Here is a 25,221-nt window from a genome sequence, read left to right as displayed (position 1 = left end):
AAAAAAAAAGGACAGAGCATGTAGGACCCCTTAATAATGATAATGGGGAGGTTGTCACAGGCGATCAAGAGAAGGCGGAGCTACTGAATGGGTTCTTTAGTTCTGTATATACTAGGGAAAAAAGAGCTGACATTGGCCAGGTCAGTGCTGGTAACACATCATGTAATGTACTGAACTGGCTTAATGTAGAGATGGTACAAGGTAAGTTAAGTGATATAAATGTAAACAAATCCCCAGGGCCGGATGGACTACACCCAAGAGTTCTTAGAGAGGTAAGTTCAGTAATATCTGTACCCCTGTTCATGATATTTAGAGATTCTATGGTGTCTGGTATTGTGCCAAGGGACTGGCGCAAGGCGAATGTGGTGCCAATCTTCAAGAAGGGCTCTAGGTCTTCCCCAGGAAACTATAGACCGGTAAGTTTAACGTGCATTGTGGGTAAATTGTTTGAAGGACTTATAAGGGATTACATACAGGAATACATAGGGGATAATTGTATTATAAGTGATAGCCAGCATGGGTTTACTAAGGATAGAAGTTGTCAAACCAATCTAATTTGCTTTTATGAAGAGGTGAGTAGAAGCCTTGACAGAGGAATGGCTGTGGATATAGTGTTTCTGGATTTTGCCAAAGCGTTTGATACTGTCCCTCACAGACGTCTGACAGGTAAGTTAAGGTCCTTGGGCTTGGAAACTTTAGTTTGTAACTGGATTGAACACTGGCTCATGGATCGTACCCAGAGAGTGGTGGTCAATGATTCGTACTCTGATTGGTCCCCGGTAATTAGTGGTGTACCCCAAGGTTCAGTACTGGGCCCGCTGTTGTTTAATTTATTTATCAATGATATAGAGGATGGTATTAACAGCTCTGTTTCTATCTTTGCAGATGACACCAAGCTTTGTAGCACGGTACAGTCTATAGAGGATGTGCATAAGTTACAGGATGACTTGGATAGACTAAGTGTCTGGGCATCCACTTGGCAAATGAGGTTCAATGTGGATAAATGTAAAGTTATGCATCTGGGTACTAATAACCTGCATGCATCGTATGTCTTAGGGGGGGATTAAACTGGCAGAGTCACTGGTAGAGAAGGATCTGGGTGTACTTGTAGATCACAGACTACAGAATAGCATGCAATGTCAGGCTGCTGCTTCCAAAGCCGGCAGGATATTGTCATGTATAAAAAGAGGCATGGACTCAAGGGACAGGGACATAATACTCCCCCTTTATAAAGCATTGGTACGGCCTCACCTGGAATATGCTGTTCAGTTTTGGGCACCTGTCCATAAAAGGGACACTGCGGAGTTGGAAAGGGTGCAGAGACGCGCGACTAAACTAATATGGGGCATGGAACATCTTAGCTATGAGGAGCGATTGAAGGAGTTACAATTGTTTAGTCTTGAGAAGAGACGTTTAAGGGGGGATATGATAAACGTATATAAGTATATTAATGGCCCATACAAAAAATATGGAGAAAAACTGTTCCAGGTTAAACCCCCCCAAAGGACGAGGGGACACTCCCTCCGTCTGGAGAAGAAAAAGTTTATTCTCAAGGGGCGACACGCCTTCTTTACCGTGAGGACTGTGAATTTATGGAACGGTCTACCTCAGGAACTGGTCACAGTAGGAACAATTAACAGCTTTAAAACAGGATTAGATACATTTATGGAACAAAATAACATTAATGCTTATGAAGAAATATAAAATCCCATCCCTTCCCCAATATCGCGCCACACCCCTACCCCTTAATTCCCTGGTTGAACTTGATGGACATATGTCTTTTTTCGACCGTACTAACTATATCCTGCTCTGGACAACTCCATTTCTTTCCACTACAGAAAAAGTTGTATAGTTCTTTCCAGTCTGACCACAGTGCAGGAAAGGTTTGGTATGGGGATTTGTTCCTGCTCTGGACAGTTCCTGGCACGGACAGAGGTGTCAGCAGACAGCACTGTGGTCAAACTGGAAAGAACAAGTCAACTTCCTCTGTAGTATACAGCAGCTGTAAAGTAATGGAAGATTAATATTTTTTAATAGAAGTAATTTACAAATCTGTTTCTGGAGCCAGTTGATATGAAACAAATTGTTTTTCACTGGAGTACCTCTTTAAAGGGGTAGTCCAGTGGTGAAAAACGTATCCCCTATCCTAAGGATAGGGGATAAGTTTGAGATCGCGGGGGGTCCGACCGCTGGGGCCCCCTGCGATCTCTCTGTACGGGGGCCAGGCTCTCCGGCCAGATAGCAGGTGTCGACCCCCGCACGAAGCGGCGGCTGACACGCCCCCTCAATACATCTCAATGGCAGAGCCGGAGATTGCCGAAGGCAGTGCTTCGGCTCTGCCATAGAGTTGTATTGAGGGGGCGTGTCGGCCGCCGCTTCGTGCGGAGGTCGACACGCCCCCTTCCCGCGGGCTGTCGGGGCTCCGTACAGGAGATCGCAGGGGGCCCCCAGCGGTCGGGCCCCCCACGATCTGCACCTTATCCCCTATCCTTAGGATAGGGGATAAGTTGTTCACCACTGGGTTCCCTACTGGACTACTCCTTTAAGTCTAAGTGATTCAGTTTTCTTCTTCTATTGTTTGTATGTATTACGTTAATAAGGAAGGGATTACTTTATACTACACTAAGCTGCATTCTGCTGGATTTTAATGTGTACTATAACCCTAAGGTGAAAACATAAAATGCCTTAACGTAATGATAATTGTATGTTGAATTGGATCACTATTTTCTAGGAAATAGCGCTAGTAAAACATTTGAAGAGGTATACACCATTAACCAATAAGAAGCTACTGTCAAAAAGTTATGATGCATGAATGGGGCATTTATAATAATGATGATGATGGTTGTTATTGTTATTATTATTATTTGTATTATTATTTGGCTCACTGACAAGCCCAGTACAGCTTACTTGTCCTGCTAGCGCTGAGCCTTAGCAAGTCTGTGATCCAGCTAGGGAATCTTCCTTCTTCATTCATTCTCCTGTGATAGGGGGGGGGGGGGGTCAATCTCTATGGAGTGCAAATACAGTGATCCCTCAACTTACAATGGCCTCAACATACAATAGTTTCAACATACAATGGTCTTTTCTGGACCATTGTAAGTTGAAACCAGACTCAACATACAATGCTACGGACAGTACAGATCTGTGAAACGCGTCAATGGCCGGAAGAACAGACCAATCAGAATGGGCATTCACTGGTAAAACCCCTGACTGGTGTCTGGTAGCTCCCCCTACAGTACAGGGAGGTACAACATGTTCTGTACTACTCTTTACCTGTTCCAGGATTTACTGCTCCTTTGGACACCAGGTAAGGGCGGCTCCATGTTACTTTTTTAGGATATTGCGTTTACTGTACAGGATCCTGAAGAAGCTCCTGTCCTCTACATAGACCAGTGTTTCCCAAGCAGGGTGCCCCCAGCTGTTGCAAAACTACAACTCCCAGGATGCTCGGACAGCCTTTGGCTGTCCGGGCATGCTGGGAGTTGTAGTTTTGCAACAGCTGGAGGCTCCCTGCTTGGGAAACACTGACATGGACAGTGATTTACAGGTTCCAGTAGATCTTTCTTACTTTTATATGTAAGGATTTGCTTTATCTGTATTAGGTATCTACTTATTTTTCTTTGATTCTAATTTTTTCCTATTTTTGGATGACATTTTGGTGCCTTTGGAACCAATTACCAGGTTTCCATAGAGTTCTGGTCTCAACATACAATGGTCGTTCCAGAACCAATTAATATTGTAACTTGAGGGGCCACTGTAATGGCAGCAATTGTGCCTTATTTCATAAGCATGGACCTTTTAAGACAAGAAACATTAACAATACTTTGCAACCGTCCAACAGTGCAACAAAAGGAAGATCACATGCCCAGTATCCAAATATCCCTTTTCTCATATTCTAGCATAGAGTGCCTCAGTGTTTGTTCTATGACTACAACTCATGCAGCGTGACCTCAAATAACCTTACTTTCTATATGTTTTAGGGGAAATTCATCAAAACCTGTCCAGAGGAAAAGTTGACCAGTTGCCAATAGCAACCAATTAAAATGAAAGAAGCAATCTGATTGGTTGCTATGGGCAACTTTTCCTTTTTTCCTTTTCCTATTTTCCTTTTCCTATTTTCCTTTATTGTAAGCGCTGCAGAATCTGTAGGCGCTATATAAATAAAATTATTATTATTATTTCCACTGCACAGGTTTTGATAAATATCCCCCATTGGGGGAGATTTATTAAAACTTGTCCAGAGAAAAAGTTACTGAGTTGCCCATAGCAACCAATCAGATCTCTTTTTTCATTTTTCACAGGCCTGTTCAAAAATTAGGCACAAGTGGAAAAAAACAAAAATGGAACTGTTTTAAACGCCAGACCTCTCCCAGTGGTTGGTTCACCTGGCTTGGAAACCAGATTAATGCATTAATTTTAGTTTATTGAAAGCACACATCATTGTGTTTCTGGCCCAGAATGGGCCCTTCGTCAGCAAAAGGCCCTACATCAGCACCTTTTCCTGACACCCATTCCGGGCCAGAAACGCATTGATATGTGCTTTCAATAAACTACAATTTATTAACCTGGTTTCCAAGCCTAGTGAACCAACCACTGGGAGAGGTACAGTAGCGGATCCAGCTGTCAGCTGTCCTGCTCCACCATTCCCTCAGGTTGCTCCATTCCTGCAGTGTGAGCCACGGGGATGCCATCCACAGCAGGCCGAGGCAATGACGTCATTATAAGTCAGGGGCAATGTCCCCCTTTCATGTGCCCCTGACTTATAATGCCCCCTGTCCTGTGCCCCTGCATTAATAGTTCTTATGCCCCATGTCCCATGTCCATAATGCCCCATGTCCTGTGCCCCTCACATATAATGCCCCCTGGGGGGCAGGACAGGGGGCATTATATGTGAGGGGCACAGAACATGGGGGCATTATGTGAGGGCCACCTTGACAGGGAGTATTATATATGAGGGGCACATGACAGGGGGGCATTATATGGGAGGGGCACATGTCAGGGGGCATTATATGTGGGGGCACATGACAGGGCCCCTTCTGTCATGAGCCCATATAATGGCCCCCTGACATTTGCCCCTTATTTATAATGCCCCCCTGTCATGTGCCCCTCACATATAATGCCCCCCTGACATGCGCCCCTGACTTATAATGCCCCCCTGTCATGTGCACCTCACTTATAATACCCTCTGTCCTGTGCACCTCACATATAATGCCCCATGTCCTGTGCCCCTCACATATAATGCCCGCTGAGGGGGCAGGACAGGGGGCATAATTTATGAGGGGAACATGACGGAGGCATTATATGTGAGGGCACAGCACAGGGGGCATTATATGCAAGGGGCACAGGACAGAGGGCATTATTATTATGTGGGGGGAACAGGACAGGTTATAATTATAATATGTGGGGCACAGGATGGGGCATTATTACTATATATGAGGGGCACAGTGTTTTGCATTTCAGAGGTATAGGCTGGAAATTCTTCCTATGTGATTTATGCACTGTGGTGCCCATGTGGTCTCCTATATATAGGGGAGACCACATGAGACATGAAACAAGGTTAAACCATCATAGATATACCATCAGAAAAAGAAAAATAGACTTACCTGTGCCAAAACATTTTGCTGACTTGGGTCACACTGAGAGTACACTGTGGTTCATGATACAGTAATTGATCATGTCCCCCCCCCCTTGAAGAGGGGAGGGGATAGACAAGCCATACTCAAACGACAAGAATTAAAATGGATTTTTTAGCTTGGTTCATTGAAACCTAATGGTTTAAGTGTAGATTTTAAAATTTCTCTGATACAGCCCGGAGTATTGATGCATCTGTATCTGTATACTTAGTATACATTGTGATATGTGAGATTTATACTGTGATATTAATTTATGTATTTCTGGCTTTTTTTTACAGTGACAAATTGGGAGAAGAATCTCTACTCACTGGACCAACACAGCCTTTATTGAATTTATATGGATAAATAATGAAAAATAAATATCTCTAACTGTTATACACATGTTGGATGTGGTGATATGGCTTTAGAAGTGTAGATTAGGGTAGTCACGTGTTTTCGTAAAATTTTATTTCATTTTTATAAATTTTTCTTTTTATTTATTTTTTATTTAAATATTTTTTACATTTTTATTTTTGATTTGGTTTATTTGTTGTGCCTAATGGGTCCTGGACTGTTGTAGTCCCACACAACAATGCTCTGTTTTTTAAGCTTACAACCGAGTAGGTTGTGGAGATAGAGGGGGTGGATGCATGTGCCCCCTTGATGTCACCTATTTGGTGATCTCGAGGGGGACATGTATCCTGAGGGTTTGGCGCTGGGCACATCAATGGTGGGCAGCGCTGGGCACATATACTCACCTCACTCCGATTCATTATTTGGTATGTAGAACCAAGAATGTGTGCACGTCAGAGGACCAGGCACTAGCTATTTACTTTATTTATTTCATTCATCCATGTTTTGGGCTTGCCAGGCTTTCACATGCCCTTAGTGAATTTAATACGCATGCATGGAGTCTCTAATCTATATAGATATGGCCCCGTCAGGAGATGTAGCTGTGCGCAGCTGCAGACGGGTTGCTATGACAACCCACATGCTCCCCTGGCCAGATATATCCCACCGGACATGATGTGATTTACATGCACTGTTTGAACGGTGCGACGTGCATGCGCAGTTATAATGTTTACAAACAGAGTTACTATGGAGTCCGGGTGAGTGAGCGCTCCCTAGACCACTGTATTTATTGTTTTTAAGATATTTACAATCATCATCCATCATCATTTAGGAGGTGTGAGTAAATATGAGTATTGAATATGTGCACTATTATGAAATGTGTGATTTATATATTGATATTTATTTTGTATACACATTTTGATAATTTTCTGTACACTGATGATTTATTATATACACTTTCTTTGAATTTTTTATACACTGATTGTATTATTGTTTCACTATTGGTATTTGATTTATACCCCTATAAAAGGTGTGTGATTCACTATGTATACTGAGCTTGAAAAAGACCAGGAGAGCTGGTTGAAACGTTCTGTGACACTTATTTGCTTTGATGGAATAAATCCCTTTTTTTGATATTTACGGATACCTGTGTGCTGTGGATATTCCTTCATACATATATATATATATATATATATATATATATATATATATATATATATATATATATAGGTTTGTAACTACTGGTGATAAGAAGTAGAGGGTGGGTATCAATGGAACTTACTCTGGTTGGATGACAGCACAAATAGTACTGCAGGGATCAGTACAGGGTCTACTTCTTTTCAATATTCCTATTAATGACTTTGTAGAGGGATTACAGAGTAGAATTTCTATATTTGTAGATGACACTACACTTGGTAAGGTGATCATTACAAAGGAGGGTAACATAATATTACAGAGGGATGTGGGGGATATTAGGTTTACTCTGGATGAATGTAAGGTTATGATCTTTGGCCATAAAAATAACATGTACAATTATGTGCTAAATAATAAAACATTATAAAAAAAAACTTCTACCTAAAAGGACTTGGGAATATTGGTGCACAGTAAGCTAAACTTTAGTGATCAGTGCCAGGCAGCGGCTGCCAAGGCTCAGAAAGTCATGAGATGTATCAAGAGAGGCATAGAGCCTCGGGACAGGAACATAATAAATCATAAGTCAGACCACATATGGAGTATTGTGTCCCATTATGGGCACCTGTATATAAGAAGGACATGGCTGAACTGGAGAGGGTGCAGAGGAGGGCAAAAAAGATAATTAATGGGATGGGAGGATTACAGGACCAAGACAGGTTATCAAGCTTGAGGTTATTTAGTTTGGAGAAAAGGGGTCTTAGGGGCGATTTGATCACAATGTACAATTATATGAATGGACAGTACAGAGATCTTTCTAGTGATCTTTTTAAACCGGGACCGGTAACTATGACAAGGAGGCATCCTCTGTGTCTAGAGGAAAGAAGGTTTCCCCAACATCACAGACAGAAATTATTTTCTGTAAGATCAGTGAGACTATGGAACTCTTTGCCACGTGATGTAGTGATGTCTGACTCAATAAACAAGTTCAAGGGGACCTAGATGTTTTTCTACAAGTTATTAAAATCATTGATGCTAGATTTATGTGGATACAATGTTGAACCAGGGATTTATTCTGATTGCCATATTGAAATCAGGAAGGAATTCATACTCTGCCATGGGGTAACTGACATCACCCTCATGTGGTTTTATTTTTTTATTGTTTTGCTCTCCTCTGGATCAATATAGTAGGATTATAAATTTAACTTGATGGACTTTTTTCTTTTTTTCGACATTAAAAACTATGGGGGAGATTGATCAAAACCTGTTCAGAGATAAAGTTGATTAGTTGCCCATAGCAACCAATTAGATCACTGCTTTTGTTTTTAAATAAGGCCTCTGAAAAATGAAAGAAGCGATCTGATTGGTTGCTATGGGCAATGGGTCAACTTTTCCTCTGCACAGGTTCTGATCAATCTCCCCATATGTAACTATGTAAGATCCTGACATACCCCTGCTTACAGTGTGAAGCACAACGTAGACACATTGAAACATAAGGGCTCTGATCAGTGGCATAGCTATAGAGGTCGCAACGGTCGCCATGGCGATCGGGCCCCTACACCTGGGGGGCCCTCAGGGCCCCCCTTGCCATATTTACAAAAGAAAAACCCTCCCTGGCAGTTCTGCTCGCCGAGAGACCCCCTATTCTGGTGGCGCTGAAGGATGCCCTCATTTAGTCCGGTCGCCCGACCCCAAGTAAAGTTGGCTGGGGGAAGGGACACTGCCGCTTTAAGAGCAGCAGACGTCGGAAGCACGCACCTGACTACACGGTCCCTGCCCCAGCTGCGCAGGAGGACTAGGACATCCCGCTGCCGCCTAGAGAGGGTGCATCCTCCCCGCAAGGTGAGGAGGTGGACGAGGCTGGAAAAGAATGACGGAGGGTCAGAGGTGAGAGTGGCGGGGGAGGGTTTGCTGGCTAGAAGAGCATGGAGCAGTGTTTCTCAACCAGGGTACCTTCAGCTGTGGCCAAACTACAACTCCCAGCATTCCTGGACAGCCAAAGACTGACTGGACATGCTGGGAGTTGTAGTTTGGCCACAGCTGGAGGCACCCTGTTTGGGAAACACTGGCATGGAGTATGACAGGGGGGGGGGGGGAACATGGAGGACAGATTGGGGGGGGGGATTGGAAAAGGAACCTTGGAGGAGGACAGGGGGGTGGAGCATGAATACCCCCCCCCCCCTCTCTGACCTCCTTTTCCAATACCCCCATGAAAAAGGAGCATGGAGAAGGGGAAAGTGTTGGAAAAGGAGCATGGAGGAGGACGGGGGGGGGGGGGGGGGTGAGTGGGTGTTAGAAAAGGGGCATGAAGCGCATGTCTGGGCATGCTGGGAGTTGTAGTTTTGCAACAGCTGGAGGTGCCATGGTTAGAAAACACTGGCTTACAGTAAATATCTTAAAGGAGTACTCCAGGATACAAAAATTTTCATTCAGACTGCCGGCAGTAAAATAATAAATATACATACCTGCAGGCCCGTCGCAAGAGGACAGGCAAACCAAGCAATTGCTTGGGGCCCCGAGCTGGCCCGGGGCCCCCGAGCAGAGCCGGTCTCTGCCTGTCCTCCTGCGCTATACTGTTCTGCAGGCAGCTCTCCCTGTCGGCCTGACGGGCCAGCAGTGCGAGACCCTGCCTGGAGCGGGAAGCAGAGACTGAAGTCCCTGTCTCCGGCTCCTTTTTGTGCCCCGCTCTGGCTCACCTTCACTCAGTCCAGGATGTGTAATTTTGCACATCACCGTCATGACGTCACCGCGCTGAGTCCCATAATTCAAGGGCTGACGTCCTTACGCCGGCCCTAGAGCGTGACGTGACGTGAACTCACAGCCTGGTCACAGGATTTCCGTGCGCGGTGTTTAGTGCTGCGATAGTGACAGTGAGTAAATGCTATGTTATTTAAAGTTCTAAACTACGTGCCTACTGGGTCTGGGGGGAGGAGGGGAGGGGGTTAATCTGGGGTACCGACATACTACCTTCCTACAGGGAGGGGGGGTTAATCTGTGGGGGTACTACCTTCCTACAAGGGAGGAGGGGGGGTTAATCTGGGGGGTACTACCTTCCTACAAGGGAGGGGGTTAATCTATGGGGTACTAACTCCCTCCAAGGGAGGGGGTTAATCTGAGGGGTACTACCTTCTTACAAGGGAGGGGGGTTAATCTTGGTGGTACTACCTTCCTACAAGGGATGGGAGGGGTAATCTGCGGGTTGCTACCTTCCTACAAGGGAGGGGGGGTTAATATGGGGGGTACTACCTTCCTACATGGGGGGGGGGGTTAATCTTGGGGGGTACTACCTTCCCACAAGGGGGGGTTAATCTGGGGGGTACTACCTTCCCACAAGGGATGGGGGGGGTACTACCTTCTTACAAGGGGGGGGGGTTAATCTTGGGGGTACTACCTTCCCACAAGGGGGGTAATCTGGGGGGTACTACCTTCCAACAAGGGTGGGGGGGGGTTAATCTGTGGGGTACTACCTTCCTACAAGGGAGGGGGGTTAATCTGCGGGGTACTACCTTCCTACAAGGGAGGGGGGGCTTAATCTGGAGGGTACTACCTTCCTACAAGGAGGGGGGGGTTAATCTTGAGGGGGGGGTACTACCTTCCTACAGGGGAGAAGGAGGGGTTTAATCTGGGGGGGTACTGCCTTCCTACAAGGGAGGGAAGGGGTGAATCTTGGGGTACTACCTTCCTACAAGGGAGGGGGGGGGTTAATCTGGGGGGTACTGCCTGTCTACAAGGGGGGGTAATCTGGGGGTACAACCTTCCTACTGGGGGGGCAGGTAGTACCCCCAGATTAACCCCTTCACCCCCAGTAGGAAGGTAGTACCCCCAGATTAACCCCCTCCCCCAGCAGGCATGTACTACCCCAAGATTAAACCCCCCCCCCAGTAGGCAGGTAGTGCCCCCCATACCGTATGCACTGACTGGCTGTCTGGTAGTGCCCCTTACAATACAGGGAGGTATTACATGATCTGTACTCTTTACCTGTATTACTGAAGTGTATGCACTGACTGGTGTCTGGTAGCGCCCCCTACAGTACAGGAAGGTATTACATGTTCTGCACTCTACCTGTGCCAGGGTTAGCTGCTCCTTTTGGACACCAGGTGAGGGCGGCTACATTTCGTGTGTACTGTACAGGTTCCTGAAGAAGCTCCTGTCCTCTATATAGACCAGTCTGTCAAAACCAGGGTCCCTCCAGCTGTTGCAAACCTACAACTCCCAGCATGCCTGGACAGCCTTTGGCTGTCCAGTCATGCTGGGAGTTGTAGTTTTGCAACAGCTGGAGGCACTCTGGATGGGAAATAACTGACAGATTTACAGCTCCCAGCAGATCTTTCTTACTTTTATATGAAAGGATTTGCTTTATCTGTATTAGTTATCTACTTATTTTTCTTTAATCCTCACCTTTTCCTATTTTGGATGACATTTTGGGGCTTCAAAACCAATTACCAGGTTTCCATAGAGTTATGGTCCCAACATCCAATGGTTTCAACATACAATGATCGCACAGTGCAAATACTGCTGTTGCATTTAATGTGCATGAAAATGGCGCTGTAAACCTCCTTTATAAAGTGTGTGTGAACTTAATCTGTATGGCTATGCTGTGGTTCCTGTAGGCTTTGCGTGCGTAAGGTGGCGGGCCTCCATGTCTATTTTGCTTGGGGCCCCCAAATTCCTTCAAACGGCCCTGCATACCTGCTGTCACTCCCCTGGTGCCTCCAGGGGAGCGGCCTCTGCCGCGATCCTTTTCCTGGTTGCTGGTGGTTGGTGAGGCATACTGACAATCACCGGCCGCAGCGAAGTCCTGCCTCGGCCGGCGATAGGCTGAGAGGCAGTGTGACTCACCGACCACCGGCAACCAGGAAAAAGATTGCGGCGGAGGCCGCTCCCCTGGTGCGTATATATATCTATTATTTTACTGCCGGCAGTCTGAATGAAAATTTTTGCATCCTGGAGTATTCCTTTAAGTTAGAGAAAAAAAATGATATATTGTGGAAACCTCTCTAATCATAAATCATCCTGCACAAATTTACATTAGGGTAGGGTTACATGTAACAGATCCGCAGCGTATTTTACGCTGCAAATCCGCCGATGACTTGACTCTATAGAGTGCCTCCTGCTGTTTCCCCCCCCCCCCCCCCCCCCGCCCCTATGTGAAGATCACAACAGCAATCTGCCACTGACAAGCAGCCACACAGGGACCTGCGAGTCACCGTGGGCACATGCAGTGTACTCTGAGACATCATGTAGCGGCAGATTGCGTAAGGGTGCGTTCATGTGTGCATATTTTTGCTGCAGATTTGCTTCAGCAGATTTTGCTGATGTGTGTGCATGTATGATGTGTGTTTGTACTGTATGTGTGATGTATGAATGGTGTGTGTATGTACTGTTTGTATGATGTATGAATGGTGTGTGTATGTACTGTATGCATGATGTATGAATGGTGTGTGCATGTACTGTATGTATGATGTATGAATGATGTGTGTGTATGAATGATAGATGTGTGTAAACAAGATGTATGTATGATGTGTGGAGATGTATTCTGTGGGGGGATCTGGAGGCGGCGGGTTTATGTGTATGTATGATGTGTATATGTATGTATTATGTATGTGTGTGTATGTACTGTATGTATGAATGATGTGTGTGTATGTACTGTATGTTGCAGTATTATATTCAGGGGGTACAGTAGGAGGCAGTATTATATTCAGGGGGTACAGTAGTTGGCAGTATTATATTCAGGGGGTACGGTAGGTGGCAGTATTATATTCAGGGGGTACAGTGGGTGGTAGTATTATATTCAGGGGGTACAGTAGGAGGCAGTATTATATTCAGGGGTACAGTAGGTGGAAGTATTATATTCAGGGGGTACAGTAGGTGGCAGTATTATATTCAGGGGGTACAGTTGGTGGCAGTATTATATGCAGGTGATACAGTGTGTGGAAGTATTATATTCAAGGGGTACAGTGGGTGGCAGTATTATATTCAGGGGGTACAGTAGGAGGCAGTATTATATTCAGGGAGTACAGTGTGTGGAAGAATTATATTCAGGGGGTACAGTAGGTGGCAGTATTATATTTAGGGGTACAGTCGGTGGCAGTATTATATTCGGGGGGTACAGTGTGTGGCAGTATTATATTCAGGGGGTGCAGTGGGTGGCAGTATTATATGCAGGAGGTACAGAGGATGATAGTTTTATTGTTACGCCGAGCGCTCCGGGTCCCCGCTCCTCCCCGGAGCGCTCGCGGCGTTCACCTTCTCGCAGCGCCCCGGTCAGACCCGCTGACCGGGAGCGTTGCATTAATGTCACCGGCGGGGATGCGACCCGTGTAGCGGGACACGCCCGCTCGCGGCTCGCATCCCAGTCTCCTTACCCGTCCTGTTCCCCGACGGCTCAGTCCCGGCGCGCACAGCCCCGCTCCCTAGGGCGCGCGCGTGCCGGCTCTCTGCGATTTAAAGGGCCAGTGCACCACTGATTGGCGTCTGGCCCAATTATTGCTCTCACCTGTGTACTTACCTATATTACCTCACTTCCCCTTCTCAGCATTGCCGGATCTTGTTGCCCTTGTGCCAGTGAAAGCGTTCCTTGTATGTCCCAAGCCAGTGTTCCAGACCCTCTGCCGTTGCCCCTGACTACGATCCTTGCTGCCTGCCCTGACCTTCTGCTACGTCCGACCTTGCTCTTGCCTAATCCCTTGTACAGCGCCTGTCTCAGATGTCAGTTGGCGTTGAGTCGGTATCGGGTGGAACGACCTGGGGGTTACCTACCGCTGCAAGTCCATCCCGCTTTGCGACGGGCTCTGGTGAAAACCAGTAACCCCTTAGACTCCGTTCCCCTGGTACGGCCCACGTCATCACCCCACTGACACAGAGGATCCACCACCAGTATCCTCACAGTATCCGGATCCTGACATTTATATTCAGGGGATACAGTGTGTGGCAGTATTATATTCAGGGGGCACAGTATTTAGCAGAATAATAATAATCATTGCCTTTGTCAGTAGATCCTCATCCTCTGTATAAAGTGAGAACCTATGATATCCGGGCGTCAGACTCTGCAGAGAAGATGGAGCTGGAAGAAGTCCTGACGGCTGGACCAGATGAAGAAGAAAAGAAAAGACAACAGAGAAGACACCACTCAGGTCACTGATATCATTGTGTTTTCTCCTGGCTGTCCTATCAGAGCTGGAGTCACTTGTTAGTTCCGCAGTGATGATGGGTGACGCTGTACCCTAATCTGTGGCTCTCCATCTGTTGCAAAACTACAACTCCCATAATGCCTGAGGCTCTCCAGACATGATGGGAGTTATAGCTTTCTAACAGCTGGAGAGCAACTGGAACCAAGGTGATTGGTGGGGGTCCCAGCAGTTGGATCCCCTCCAGAAAAATGTGCTGCTTATTCTTCAATGTCTGTTTTGTCTGTCTGGCCATGTCTGTTAGTCACTTATATTGTTGTGTATTCCCCTGACTGTGTCCCATCAGTGCTGTAGTCACTGTTATCTTTGTGCGGCTGAGTAAGGGGTCGTCCTGGATTGGGGAAGTGGGTCGTCAGGTGGTAGGGGGGCCACGGCATGTACTAATGTTTCCCTACATTTTGCACTTTTCCTTACATATGCTCTGGTCTGTGGGTTTTTTCTCAGCTTAAATCCACCACATTTTCTGTGAAAACCTTAGTAAATATGTTGCGTTTTTGTGAAAATGTCGGGGACACGCCCCTTTTTTGTACCCACTAGAGATGGGCGAATTTTAAAAAAATTTGATTCGGCCGATTCGCTGAATTTTCCTAAAAAATTTGGTTTGAACCGAAAATATTTGCAGAGAATCGCTATCAAAAACGGCTATATTTGGGCTACAGAGAGCCTCAATAGGGGTATAGAACACTTTTTTTGCCGTAACACGCATAGGAAGTGTGCTGGAGTAGTGAAATAATACTGTTATTCAGTATGACATGCAGATTACAGGTGTCGCAATTAGAATCACTGCCGCAGAGCTGCACAATGACAGAGTCTGGATGAGGCAGCAGGGTCTGGAGACCATATGGCGTCACAATTGAAGAGATTAAAGAGATTTTTGAGATGTCAATTGAAGAGTTTAAAGAGATTAACGAGTTTAATGTGCTACCAGCAGCATGAGATCATATGGAGACACAATGACACAGTCTGGAGGTGGCAGCAGCCTATGTAGGCCACAGAGCGGCACAATGACAGAGTAGTGTGTCAGTTTGTCTTCCCTCTCAGTGGTGCAGGCCTGACCCGGGAGGGCTATTGGGTAGATCCTGTCAGTATCATATGCTTGTCTAAAATATGAAGCCATGCACGTGTAAGTAAACACGGCTGGTACTGTGAAACTGCGTATGAAACTGCGAATGTGTCATTTAATCAGTTATGGTTTCTTTTTATCGCTCCAACCTGTTTCCTTGGATTATTGTTGTAATTCCACAGCTAATATATGATGACGAGCAGCGTAAGGAGGGTGTGCTTTGCTGTGTACCAGTGGCTGAAGTGCATGCAAAGTTTCCTGGACATTTTTAGGATGTCTTGCAGATGGGTGGAAGACTTAAGGAACCGCTTGACAACCAGATTGAACACGTGTGCCATCTTATGGTTTATTTTTATCGTTCCAACCAGTTTCCTTTGAGCGTGGATGTGGCAGCAGCCTGACGAGACCATAGGGCCTCACAATTGAAGAGATTAAGGATATGTTTTAAATGTCAATTGAAGATTTTGAGCAGATTAACAAGTTTAATGTGCCAGTAGCATGAGGAGATCACACGGCGGAACAATAACACAGCCCGGAGGTGGCGGCAACCTATGCAGGCCGCAGAGCGGCACAATGACAGAGCCTGAAGTTGGCAGCAGCATGACGAGACCATAGGGTGGCACAAGGACAGAGCATGGAGGTGGCAGCAGCATGAGGAGAGGTGGCACATTTGGCTCCAGACTTCCCACTGCTGCCACCCTGCTGACTCCCAACCATGCTACCACCTTGCTGGCTCAACTGCTGCCTCACAGACAACTTGCCACCCTCTTCTCCTGATGAAGATGAAGCCCCTTCTGCACCCGGCTCCCAAGTGCGATCAGCTTCATCATCATCAACTTGTGTCTGCACATCACTGATGTCATCCTCAAGTTCATCAACGGTGTCTGTTTCAGGAGCCTGAACGCTCGCAACACCACCTACCATGCCACTCTCCTCATCACTACTTGCTCGCCTACCAGAAAAAGTGGCAGATGTCTCCTCCACATCTTGGCTGGGCAGTAGCTGCTGACTGTCCTCTAGTTAATCGTCCTTGCTGTATAGTGGAGCTTAGCCCATAACATACAATACTTCTCTGCGTGAGGGAACAGCATAGGACAGTGGAAGTTGGAGGACAGGGACTGCTCCCGGGCCTTGCCAACTGAGGGTTAAATCTGAGGAAGGCACCGACCGTTGACTGTGGGTGTCAGATGTCACTTGGGATGAAGTGGATGACCGAGTTAACCAATCAATGACGGCTGCTGGGTTGCTGGTCGAGACACGACCGCTAGCTGACACCGGGAGCTTAGACCTCTAGCTGCTGCCACGCGCCCCTACTCTGCTGTGACCGCTACTTGCACCTGATAAATTTAGGCCTCTGCCATTCCTCTGTGCATGGCCTGGCACTTCTCTGCCTGACATACTTGTAGAACATTGGTGTGCATATATATTTTACTTTTTTATAGAGCAATCCGCCCCTATACTGCTGCAATAGAAACTTGCGGAACACTCAATGTGTGTGGATATCCCTGCTTTCACACTAACAGGCCACTATCCGCTTGAAACAGAAAACACGTACAACTGCGGAGTGCATGTATATTTTACTTTTCATAGAGAAATACGGCCCTATACGGCTGTAACAGAAAATTGTGGAACACTCAATGTGTGTGTATATATCCCTGCTTTTACACTAATAGGCCACTATACGCTTTAAACAGTAAACACTGTGATGACTCGCTCTTGCAAATAGGTGCAGTTGCAGTATAGAGGCAAGGAAGCAGTATTTTCCAAATCAAAGTTCAGTGTTTTATTCACACTTGTCACACAGCAAACAGTCTTTAAATGCAGAACAAAGGAAAACGTAACAAAAGTCCACCTGTATTCCTTAGGTATTTGTTTACACCTGAGACCCTGCCATGCGGCATCAAGCAAGTCCAGGCCTCCAGGCACGTGAGCTGCAACTAGCAAATCCCCCTCAGCTGGTGAAACAGGTTGCCTTTAAGGCCAACAAAGGCTGTCTGGATCGTGGGAATGACCCCCACCCTGCACTTAGTCATTCCCAGTAAGAGCCGTCACGGATTGGCCTTCCAGCCATACTAGTGTCAGTCTGCATAGCAGCACAGACACTGAATGAATACCGGCTCTTACTTCACCAAAGCCAGGAGCCTTGGTGACACATATAGCCCATCCACCATGATACCTTTCACCTTCTCACATAACACCCCCCCCCCCCTTTGTTCAAGCCTAAGAAGGTAAACACTTGTACAACAGTGGACTTTTGATAGGGCATCGGCATTGCCTAGCAAACGACCCGCTCTGTGTTCAACCCTAAACTTGAAGTTCTGTAATGAGAGAAACTACCTAGTGAGCCTGGCATTTTGATCCCTGGCTTGACACATCCACTAAAGGGGGGAATGATCCGTGACAAGACAACATTTCCTGCCCAACAGATAATAGCGGAGAGACTCGAGTGCCCACTTAATGGCCAGGCACTCTCTCTCCCCTATACTATACCTGGTCTCAGCCGGGGTCAGTTTTCGGCTGAGAAGGACAACGGGATGCTCTTCCCCGTTGACTTCCTGGGAGAGTACTGCACCGAGACCTACCTCAGAGGCATCGGTCTGTACCACAAATTCCCGTTTGAAGTATAACCAACACCGGAGACCCACATAGGGCCAACTTCAAAGCGAAAAACGCCTGTTCTATCTGTTCGTTCCAACGCACCATGACGAACTTGCGTCTCTTCAGGAGGTTTGTTAAGGGCGCGGCCACTGTCGCAAAATGGGGGATAAACTTCATATAGTAACCTACCATTTCTAACAACGACCTCACCTGTCGGGTAGTGACAGGTCGGGCCAATTCCGAATGGCCTCTATTTTGTTTACCTGGGGTTTGACTCCACTTCCAATGGTCTCTTCCAACCCTATAGCACACTTTTTGGGGTTAGCAGTTAACGCGGCCTTCCTAAGGGAGTCTACCACTGCCTGTACTTTTGGAAGGTGACTCTCCCAGTCTGTACTGTGGATGATGATATCGTCCAGATAAGCTGAGGCATGCCGACGATGTGTCCGAAGTACAATATCCATTAGCCTTTGAAACGTAGCAGGAGCGCCATGTAAACCAAAGGGTAATAACTTGTACTTGAACAAACCTTCTGGTGTGATGAAGGCTGTTTTCTCTTTGGCAAGGGCACCTGCCAGTACCCAGGTCCAAAACAGAAAAATACAGAGCCTGTCCTAACCTTTCAATAAGCTCATCAACTCGGGGCATGGGGTATGCATCAAACTTGGACACCTCATTAAGTTTGCTGAAGTCGTTACAGAACCGCAATGTACTATCTGGCTTGGGTATTAAGACTATCGGACTGGCCCACTCACTCTTTGATTCCTCGATGACATCCAGTTTTAACATCTGCTGTACTTCTTCCTAGATGGCTTGTCGCCACGATTTAGATACCTGGTATGGTTTCAACCGTATTTTTACCTGGGGTTCAGTGACAATGTCATGGCAGATGACAGAAGTATGCCCAGGAAGGTCTGAGAACACATCGGTGTTCCTACTGATGAACTCCCTGGCCTCCTGAGTCTGTGCAGGGGAAAGGCTGTCAGCAATTTTCACTGTGGCAAGTGCTTCCCTCGCACCAGACTGAGGGATGGGAAACTTCACCACTAACAAACCTGGCCAGAGGTTGTCATCCGCACTAGTCTCCCTATCTTTTCAAAGTTTCAACAAGTTTACATGGTAGACTTGCTCCGGCTTTCTTCGCCTGGGCTGGTGTACCCAGTACGTCACCTCCCCTACCTTTTTGATCACTTCGTAGGGAGCCTACCCCCTGGCCAGAAATTTACTGTTCACCGTTGGTACCAGAACCCGATCTCCCGGGTTAAAATTCCGAACCCGAGCCTGGCAATTATAAACTCTGCTTTGAGCTCGCTGAGCTGCCTCCATATGTTCCCTCACTAGGGGCAACACTGTTTCCATCCGTTCCTGCAACTGAGTGACATATTCAATCACACTTTTATTCGACGTGGGCTGTTGTTCCCATGCCTCTTTAGCTATGTCTAACAGACCACGTGGATGTCTGCCGTATAGCAGTTCGAAAGGCGAGAACCCAGTATAAGCCTGGGGCACTTCTCGCACTGCGAACATGAGATAGGGCAATAAAAGATCCCAATTTTTTCCTTCCCTATCCACCACCCGCTTCAACATATTTTTAATGATTCTTTGAACCATTCAACCAGGCCGTCCATTTGCGGGTGATACACAGAGTTCCGCAGCTGTTTTTACCTGCAGCAACTTACTGAGCTCTTTCATTCCTTTTGACATAAACGGGGTGCCTTGGTCAGTCAACACCTCTTAAGGTAAGACCACTCGGGAAAACATCTCCATTAGCTCCTTAGCTATGAGTTTTATGGAGGTATGTTGCTGAGGCAGCGCCTCGGAATACCTAGTCGCATAGTCCAGGACTACCAGGATGTTTTGGTGCATGGACCTACCAGATCCATAGCGATCCGTTCAAATGGGACCTCGCTAATCGGGAGGGGAACCAGGGGACCATGGTAATGTGGCTGGGGGCTAGTTATTTGGCATGTTGGGCAAGATTCACAATACCTCTCGACCTCTTTACACACACTGGGCCAGTAAAAACGCAGCAAAATATGGTCCTGCGTCTTCTGCTGGCCCATGTGCCCCCCTAGAACATGTCGATGAGCTAACTCTAACACCAGTCTCAGATATGCTTTAGGCACCACCAATTGTTCCACATGTTCCCGCACATGTTTACCCGATGCAACATCCCCTGATGGACCACAAAGCGGGGTACACAGTCTCGGCCCCCGGTTGTTGTGGTACACCTTCTATAATTAAGAAATTTTCCCAGGCTTGAGATAATGTTGGGTCTTGATGCTGTGCTGTACCAAAATTTTCTCCAGAGACATTGAGGTCTGCCAACTCGGGACCTGACGGCAGCTCCTCCACATATCCTACCATTACATACAGTGGAGATGTCTCCGTCTCTTCCACCGTACGAGTGGTCACCTCAACTGTAGTTGCTTCCAACTCAGGTTCCCAGGGTTCTGGTGTCACCCCTGAGTAGGGCCAGTCTATTGGGGACACCCCTGCCTCGCAGATCTGGGGAGCTCTTATCTGGGGCCACAAAAACACAAACCTTGGAAAGTCTCTCCCAATAATCAGTTCGTGTGGTAACTTTGTAGTCACGGCCTCATGAGTCCATCGGCCATTTGTGGTTGACATGGTCACCAAGGCGGTGGGATAGTCTTTTAGATAACCGTGGATACACAATACCCCAGCCTGTCGTCCCGTGTAGTCCGTGTGTGGCACCAGGTTGGACTTCACTAGGGTCACCGTACTCCCCGAGTCTAAAAACGCCTCCACAACACAACTTACCACCTTCACCTGGCGGAGGTGACCCGAGTTTCCTGCCCTGGGGATACCGGTGGCACACATACAGGGACGGCCGGAGTGCATAGTTTGTGTCCATTGTTTCCTTCCGCTGGGGACAATTAGCCGTAACATGTCCCGGTTCGTGACAGTCAAAACATAGCAATGGGGCGGGGCTTTTAGGGCTTTCCAGGTGCCTGGGCAAAGGTGGGGACCTCCTGGGTTTAACTGCCCCCTCCCGCAGTTTTACAGTGGCCCCAAACCTCTCTATGAGGTCAACCAAACCCAGTGCGTTGCTAGGGGACGCCAGGCCAATCCAGCTCTAGAGGATCATCTGAGGAAGGGGAATTTACCCCGAAACGCGTCATGATCCTTTTGTTGTTTTGTGTTCAATAAAATTGCTTGATTAAGAACACTTACCTGCATCCTGTGTATACCTGGATAGAGCAGCGCCTGGATCCATTGGTCTTTTTTCTCACAAGTATTCCTAGAGGGTGTAAGGCAGAGCCCTCCAGAACATATCTGTCAGGAGATGGTCCAGCACGGCAGTGGGACTCAGGACCTCTGGCTGTAGCCACTTCTGCAGCCGCTGCAACAAGTCATAATATTGTGGCCGGGCAGGCTCAGCCGGCTTATATTCCCACTGCCTTACTCTCTGGGCCCGGACCCACACATTTACACACTTGGTCATTCCCAGTAAGAGCCGTCCCGGATTGGCCTTCCAGCCATACAATGGCCATAGTGTCAGTCTGCATCGCAGCACAGACACTAAATGAATACGGGCTCTTACTTCACCAAAGCCAGAAGCCTTGGTGACACATATCGCCCATCCACCAGGATACCTTTCACCTTCTCACAACACGTACAACAGCAGAGTGCATCTATATTTTACTTTTTATAGAGATAATACGCCCCTATACCGCTGCAACAGAAACTTACGGAACACTCAATGGCCCTCATTTGCTAACAGCATTCTGACTCTTTTAGTCGGGTAGTGCGCCTAAATTCTGTGTAAATTCTGAATGGGGGACAGAAAAAACACAACAGAATCCGAAACACGCAGAGTAAATAAAAAACCCAACAAAAAGTTTTCGGGAAAAGAAGCATGTTCCCTACATTTCATCCAAAATCACTCGTCTTTTCTGAAAACCACTCTGAAAATCATGTGAATTTTCTCGGAAGAAACCCCTACACTTTAAAGCATGTATAAGGTTTCTGAAAGTGGAGTAAATTAGTAAATACCATGGAAAGAAAAGGTCAGAACAGCAAAAAAAACACCACCTATATTCCACTCTTAAATCAGGGCCAATGTGTGTGTATATATCCCTGCTTTTACACTAACAGGCCACTATACACTAACAGTAAACATATATAACAACGGAGTGCATCTATATTTTACTTTTTATAGAGAAATATGCCCCTAAACAGCTGCAACAGAAACTTGAGGACAGGGCCGGCGTTAGGACGGGGCGAACCAGGCAATTGCCTAGGGCCCCCAGAGAGCCCCCTGTCGCCTGCTCAGCAAAGGTGTGCACACGGGGTGTGTCGGGTGTGCCTGGGCTGACCCTAATCAAGCCCAGGGGGGATCCGCGGCTGCCGCTTCCCCCATCAAATTCTGGACTTCCCTGTGTCCCGAAAGATCTTTTCGGGACACAAGGATGTCTCTGTTACCTTTGAAAAAGGAAAATTGTCCAGCATTCGGGTGAAGTCCAACAGGGTATACCTTAATTTAGGCTTGCACATACACGATTAAAATACTCTGGCGCATTTCACGCTTTCGCGCTTAGTCATAGAGTGTTAAGACACTTATTAAGTACACATATAAATACTAAAAACTAGTCACATGTTTAAATGACGTACAGAACTGGAAAAAATCCGGTCTGGATTCGGACAACACCGAAATCCAGAAACGGATTAACAAAATTCTACATTACTTGGTTTCTGTTCACACCACGGATAGTATGCTTCGAAAGAAAACATCGTACCACTAATCACAGTTTACTGCATTCGCGAATCTATTCGCTATTTATCTTCTTCTAACTCGTTTGAGATGAATACAGATAGGGTTCGCCTATACGGAGAGAAAAACAACTTTTTATATATAAATGGAAGTTTCTATAAATTAATATTTATTAATTATTATGAATTTTTTATTTATTTATAATTATTATTTATAGTCTTTTATTATTTTACTCTTGTAAATAATTTATGCAGATTTATTGAAGATTAAAGTTTTTCTTTGTATTTCAGGTTATTTTATCGTCTAAGTTATATAAACAACTATTTTTACAATAATTACTTAAAGGGGGGAGAAACAAAGAGGAAAATTTTATTATTTATATTTTTTATTATTAAATTATTTATTATATACATTTTTATTTTTATTTTTTTATATATTTTTTATTAATTATTTTATCTTTTTATCTTTCTAATTGTAAATTTTCATTTTTATTTTTCACTATTTATTATTTTTTGTAAATCATAAATTTTACTCACTTAATACGTGTTAGTTATTTTTCTATATATATATATATATATATATATATATATATATATATATATATACATATATATATATATATATACATACCAAATAGCAGATGTGGAAGTGGCACAATGAAGACAACCAGCGGGTGCTCAGCCCAAGCCCAGACCACAGGCTTCCAAATTTGTAAGTATCCAAAAAAAGGCAAGAAGCGGCCCTCCACCATCCAAAGTAAAAAAGTAGGGCTTTTTATTCACCCATCATATCAGCAACGTTTCAACCCTCTCAATGGGGTCTTTTTCAAGCATGAAAAAGACCCCATTGAGAGGGTTGAAACGTTGCTGATATGATGGGTGAATAAAAAGCACTACTTTTTTACTTTGGATGCTGGAGTGCCGCTTCTTGCCTTTTTTTGGATACTTATATATATATATATATATATATATATATATATATATATAGTTTTATCTAATTATTTATTCTACTATAAATATATGTCTATGTATTAATGTATGGATGATAAATATAGGCTACAAAATATGGATTTTGTATATTATTAACTGAATCCTAATTAATTATTATTTCTAGATATTTATTATTTACTATATATATTTTATTATTAATATTATACATAATAATTAATATGTCATGTTTAAATCTAGCCTATGAATGAGGCCTTGTGGATACCTGGTTTTTAATACGAACATCCAATTAGTCTCTCGATTAAGTAATTTCCTTTTTATGTCTTCTCCCCTAGGATTATTATACACTTTTTCTATGCTCAAAAAATGTTTGCATCTGCAATATGTCTTCTAATTCTATTTTTTAAAGGATTACTCGTGCACCCAACATATTGTTCCTGGCATGCAATACCTCTAGATAAACCACTGACTTCGTGTTGCAATTGATAGAAGATTTAACAGGGAATCCGTCTCCCGTTGTACAGGATACAAACTCCCTGCAAATTTCCATATGAGCACAAGTTATACATTTCCGATGGCCACACTTGTAATTCCCCATGGTGTTCAACCAATTTTTACTTGTTGTATGTATATCTCTGGAGTAAGAAAGAAAGGAATAGCACTACTTGCGGTTACTATAGAGCTGATAGGGTTAAACTTCAACTGAACAGCTCACACGGAGGCGGGTCTGAAAAGGCCGTCAGCTATGGTGGTGCTGGGAAGATCCGAACATAGGAAAAATCAATGTGCATAGAAGATAGATTCAAAGATGAAATATCCGCCCTCACCATTAGGTTAGCGACAGCCAGCTCCTAGGAATTCATGATGGTTAGACCAACGGAACGGGGACCATGCTGTAACGGGCGCTCAGGTGCGAGGTGATAATTTTTTTTCGCTATGTGCGCTTTGTTTGGCCTCTAACTAGCATCATTGCGCTCGGCTTTTTATTATGCAGGTGAGTCGGCAATGATCATGTGACTTATCCACCGGAACTTACTTGATATTGATAAAAATATAAAAAGCGGAAAGATATTAAAGCATAGATATCACTAAATAACATGTAATCTATACCAAATCATAGAAATATATTTATAGCCCTATTTTGGACAGAAGAGATAATAATTAGAGGAGCAGATTTATACTAAGAAAGGGGCCATATCAACTCGGTCATTGAAGCCGAGCGGGCCTTGCGCTTCCAGACGCATAATCCAATGCGATTCTGCTCTCAGTAATCTAAGATTCCTATCTAGGGGGGAATATGTGTGCCGAATAACTTCCAAGCCTCCAAATTTGAGGCATTCAGGACTGTTAGCATGCACTTCCTTCATATGTTGAATAAATCTCGGGGCACCTAAACCTGTTCGTAATGAATAGGTGTGCTCCCTAAATCTAATCCTTAGTTGCCGGTTTGTTTTACCTATGTAGTAAAAATTACAGCTACATGTTACAAAGTACACTACATATGTAGATCTACATGTAATTAACTCAGTGATGTCGTAAGTATTGCCTCCGAGATTTACGATATTACTATTTACATTATATTTACATTGTGGGC

The 25,221-nt window shown here is 45.3% G+C and overlaps 1 protein-coding gene across 1 annotated transcript in view; it reads left to right on the top strand.

Moving 5' to 3' along the window:
• Positions 1-6,667: 6,667 nt before the first annotated feature.
• IGFBP1 (insulin like growth factor binding protein 1) overlaps positions 6,668-25,221 on the top strand; it is an 87,850-nt gene continuing 69,296 nt past the window's right edge. The window contains exon 1 of the mRNA XM_056520278.1: positions 6,668-6,800. The gene's annotated coding sequence lies outside the window, so the exon portion shown is untranslated. The remainder of the gene's footprint in view (positions 6,801-25,221) is intronic.

Source organism: Hyla sarda, chromosome 5 (assembly GCF_029499605.1).
Source record: "Hyla sarda isolate aHylSar1 chromosome 5, aHylSar1.hap1, whole genome shotgun sequence".
NCBI classification, from domain to species: Eukaryota; Metazoa; Chordata; class Amphibia; order Anura; family Hylidae; genus Hyla; species Hyla sarda.
The sequence above is the reverse complement of the archived record's forward strand: the minus strand, read 5'-3'. Positions and strand labels throughout refer to the sequence as shown.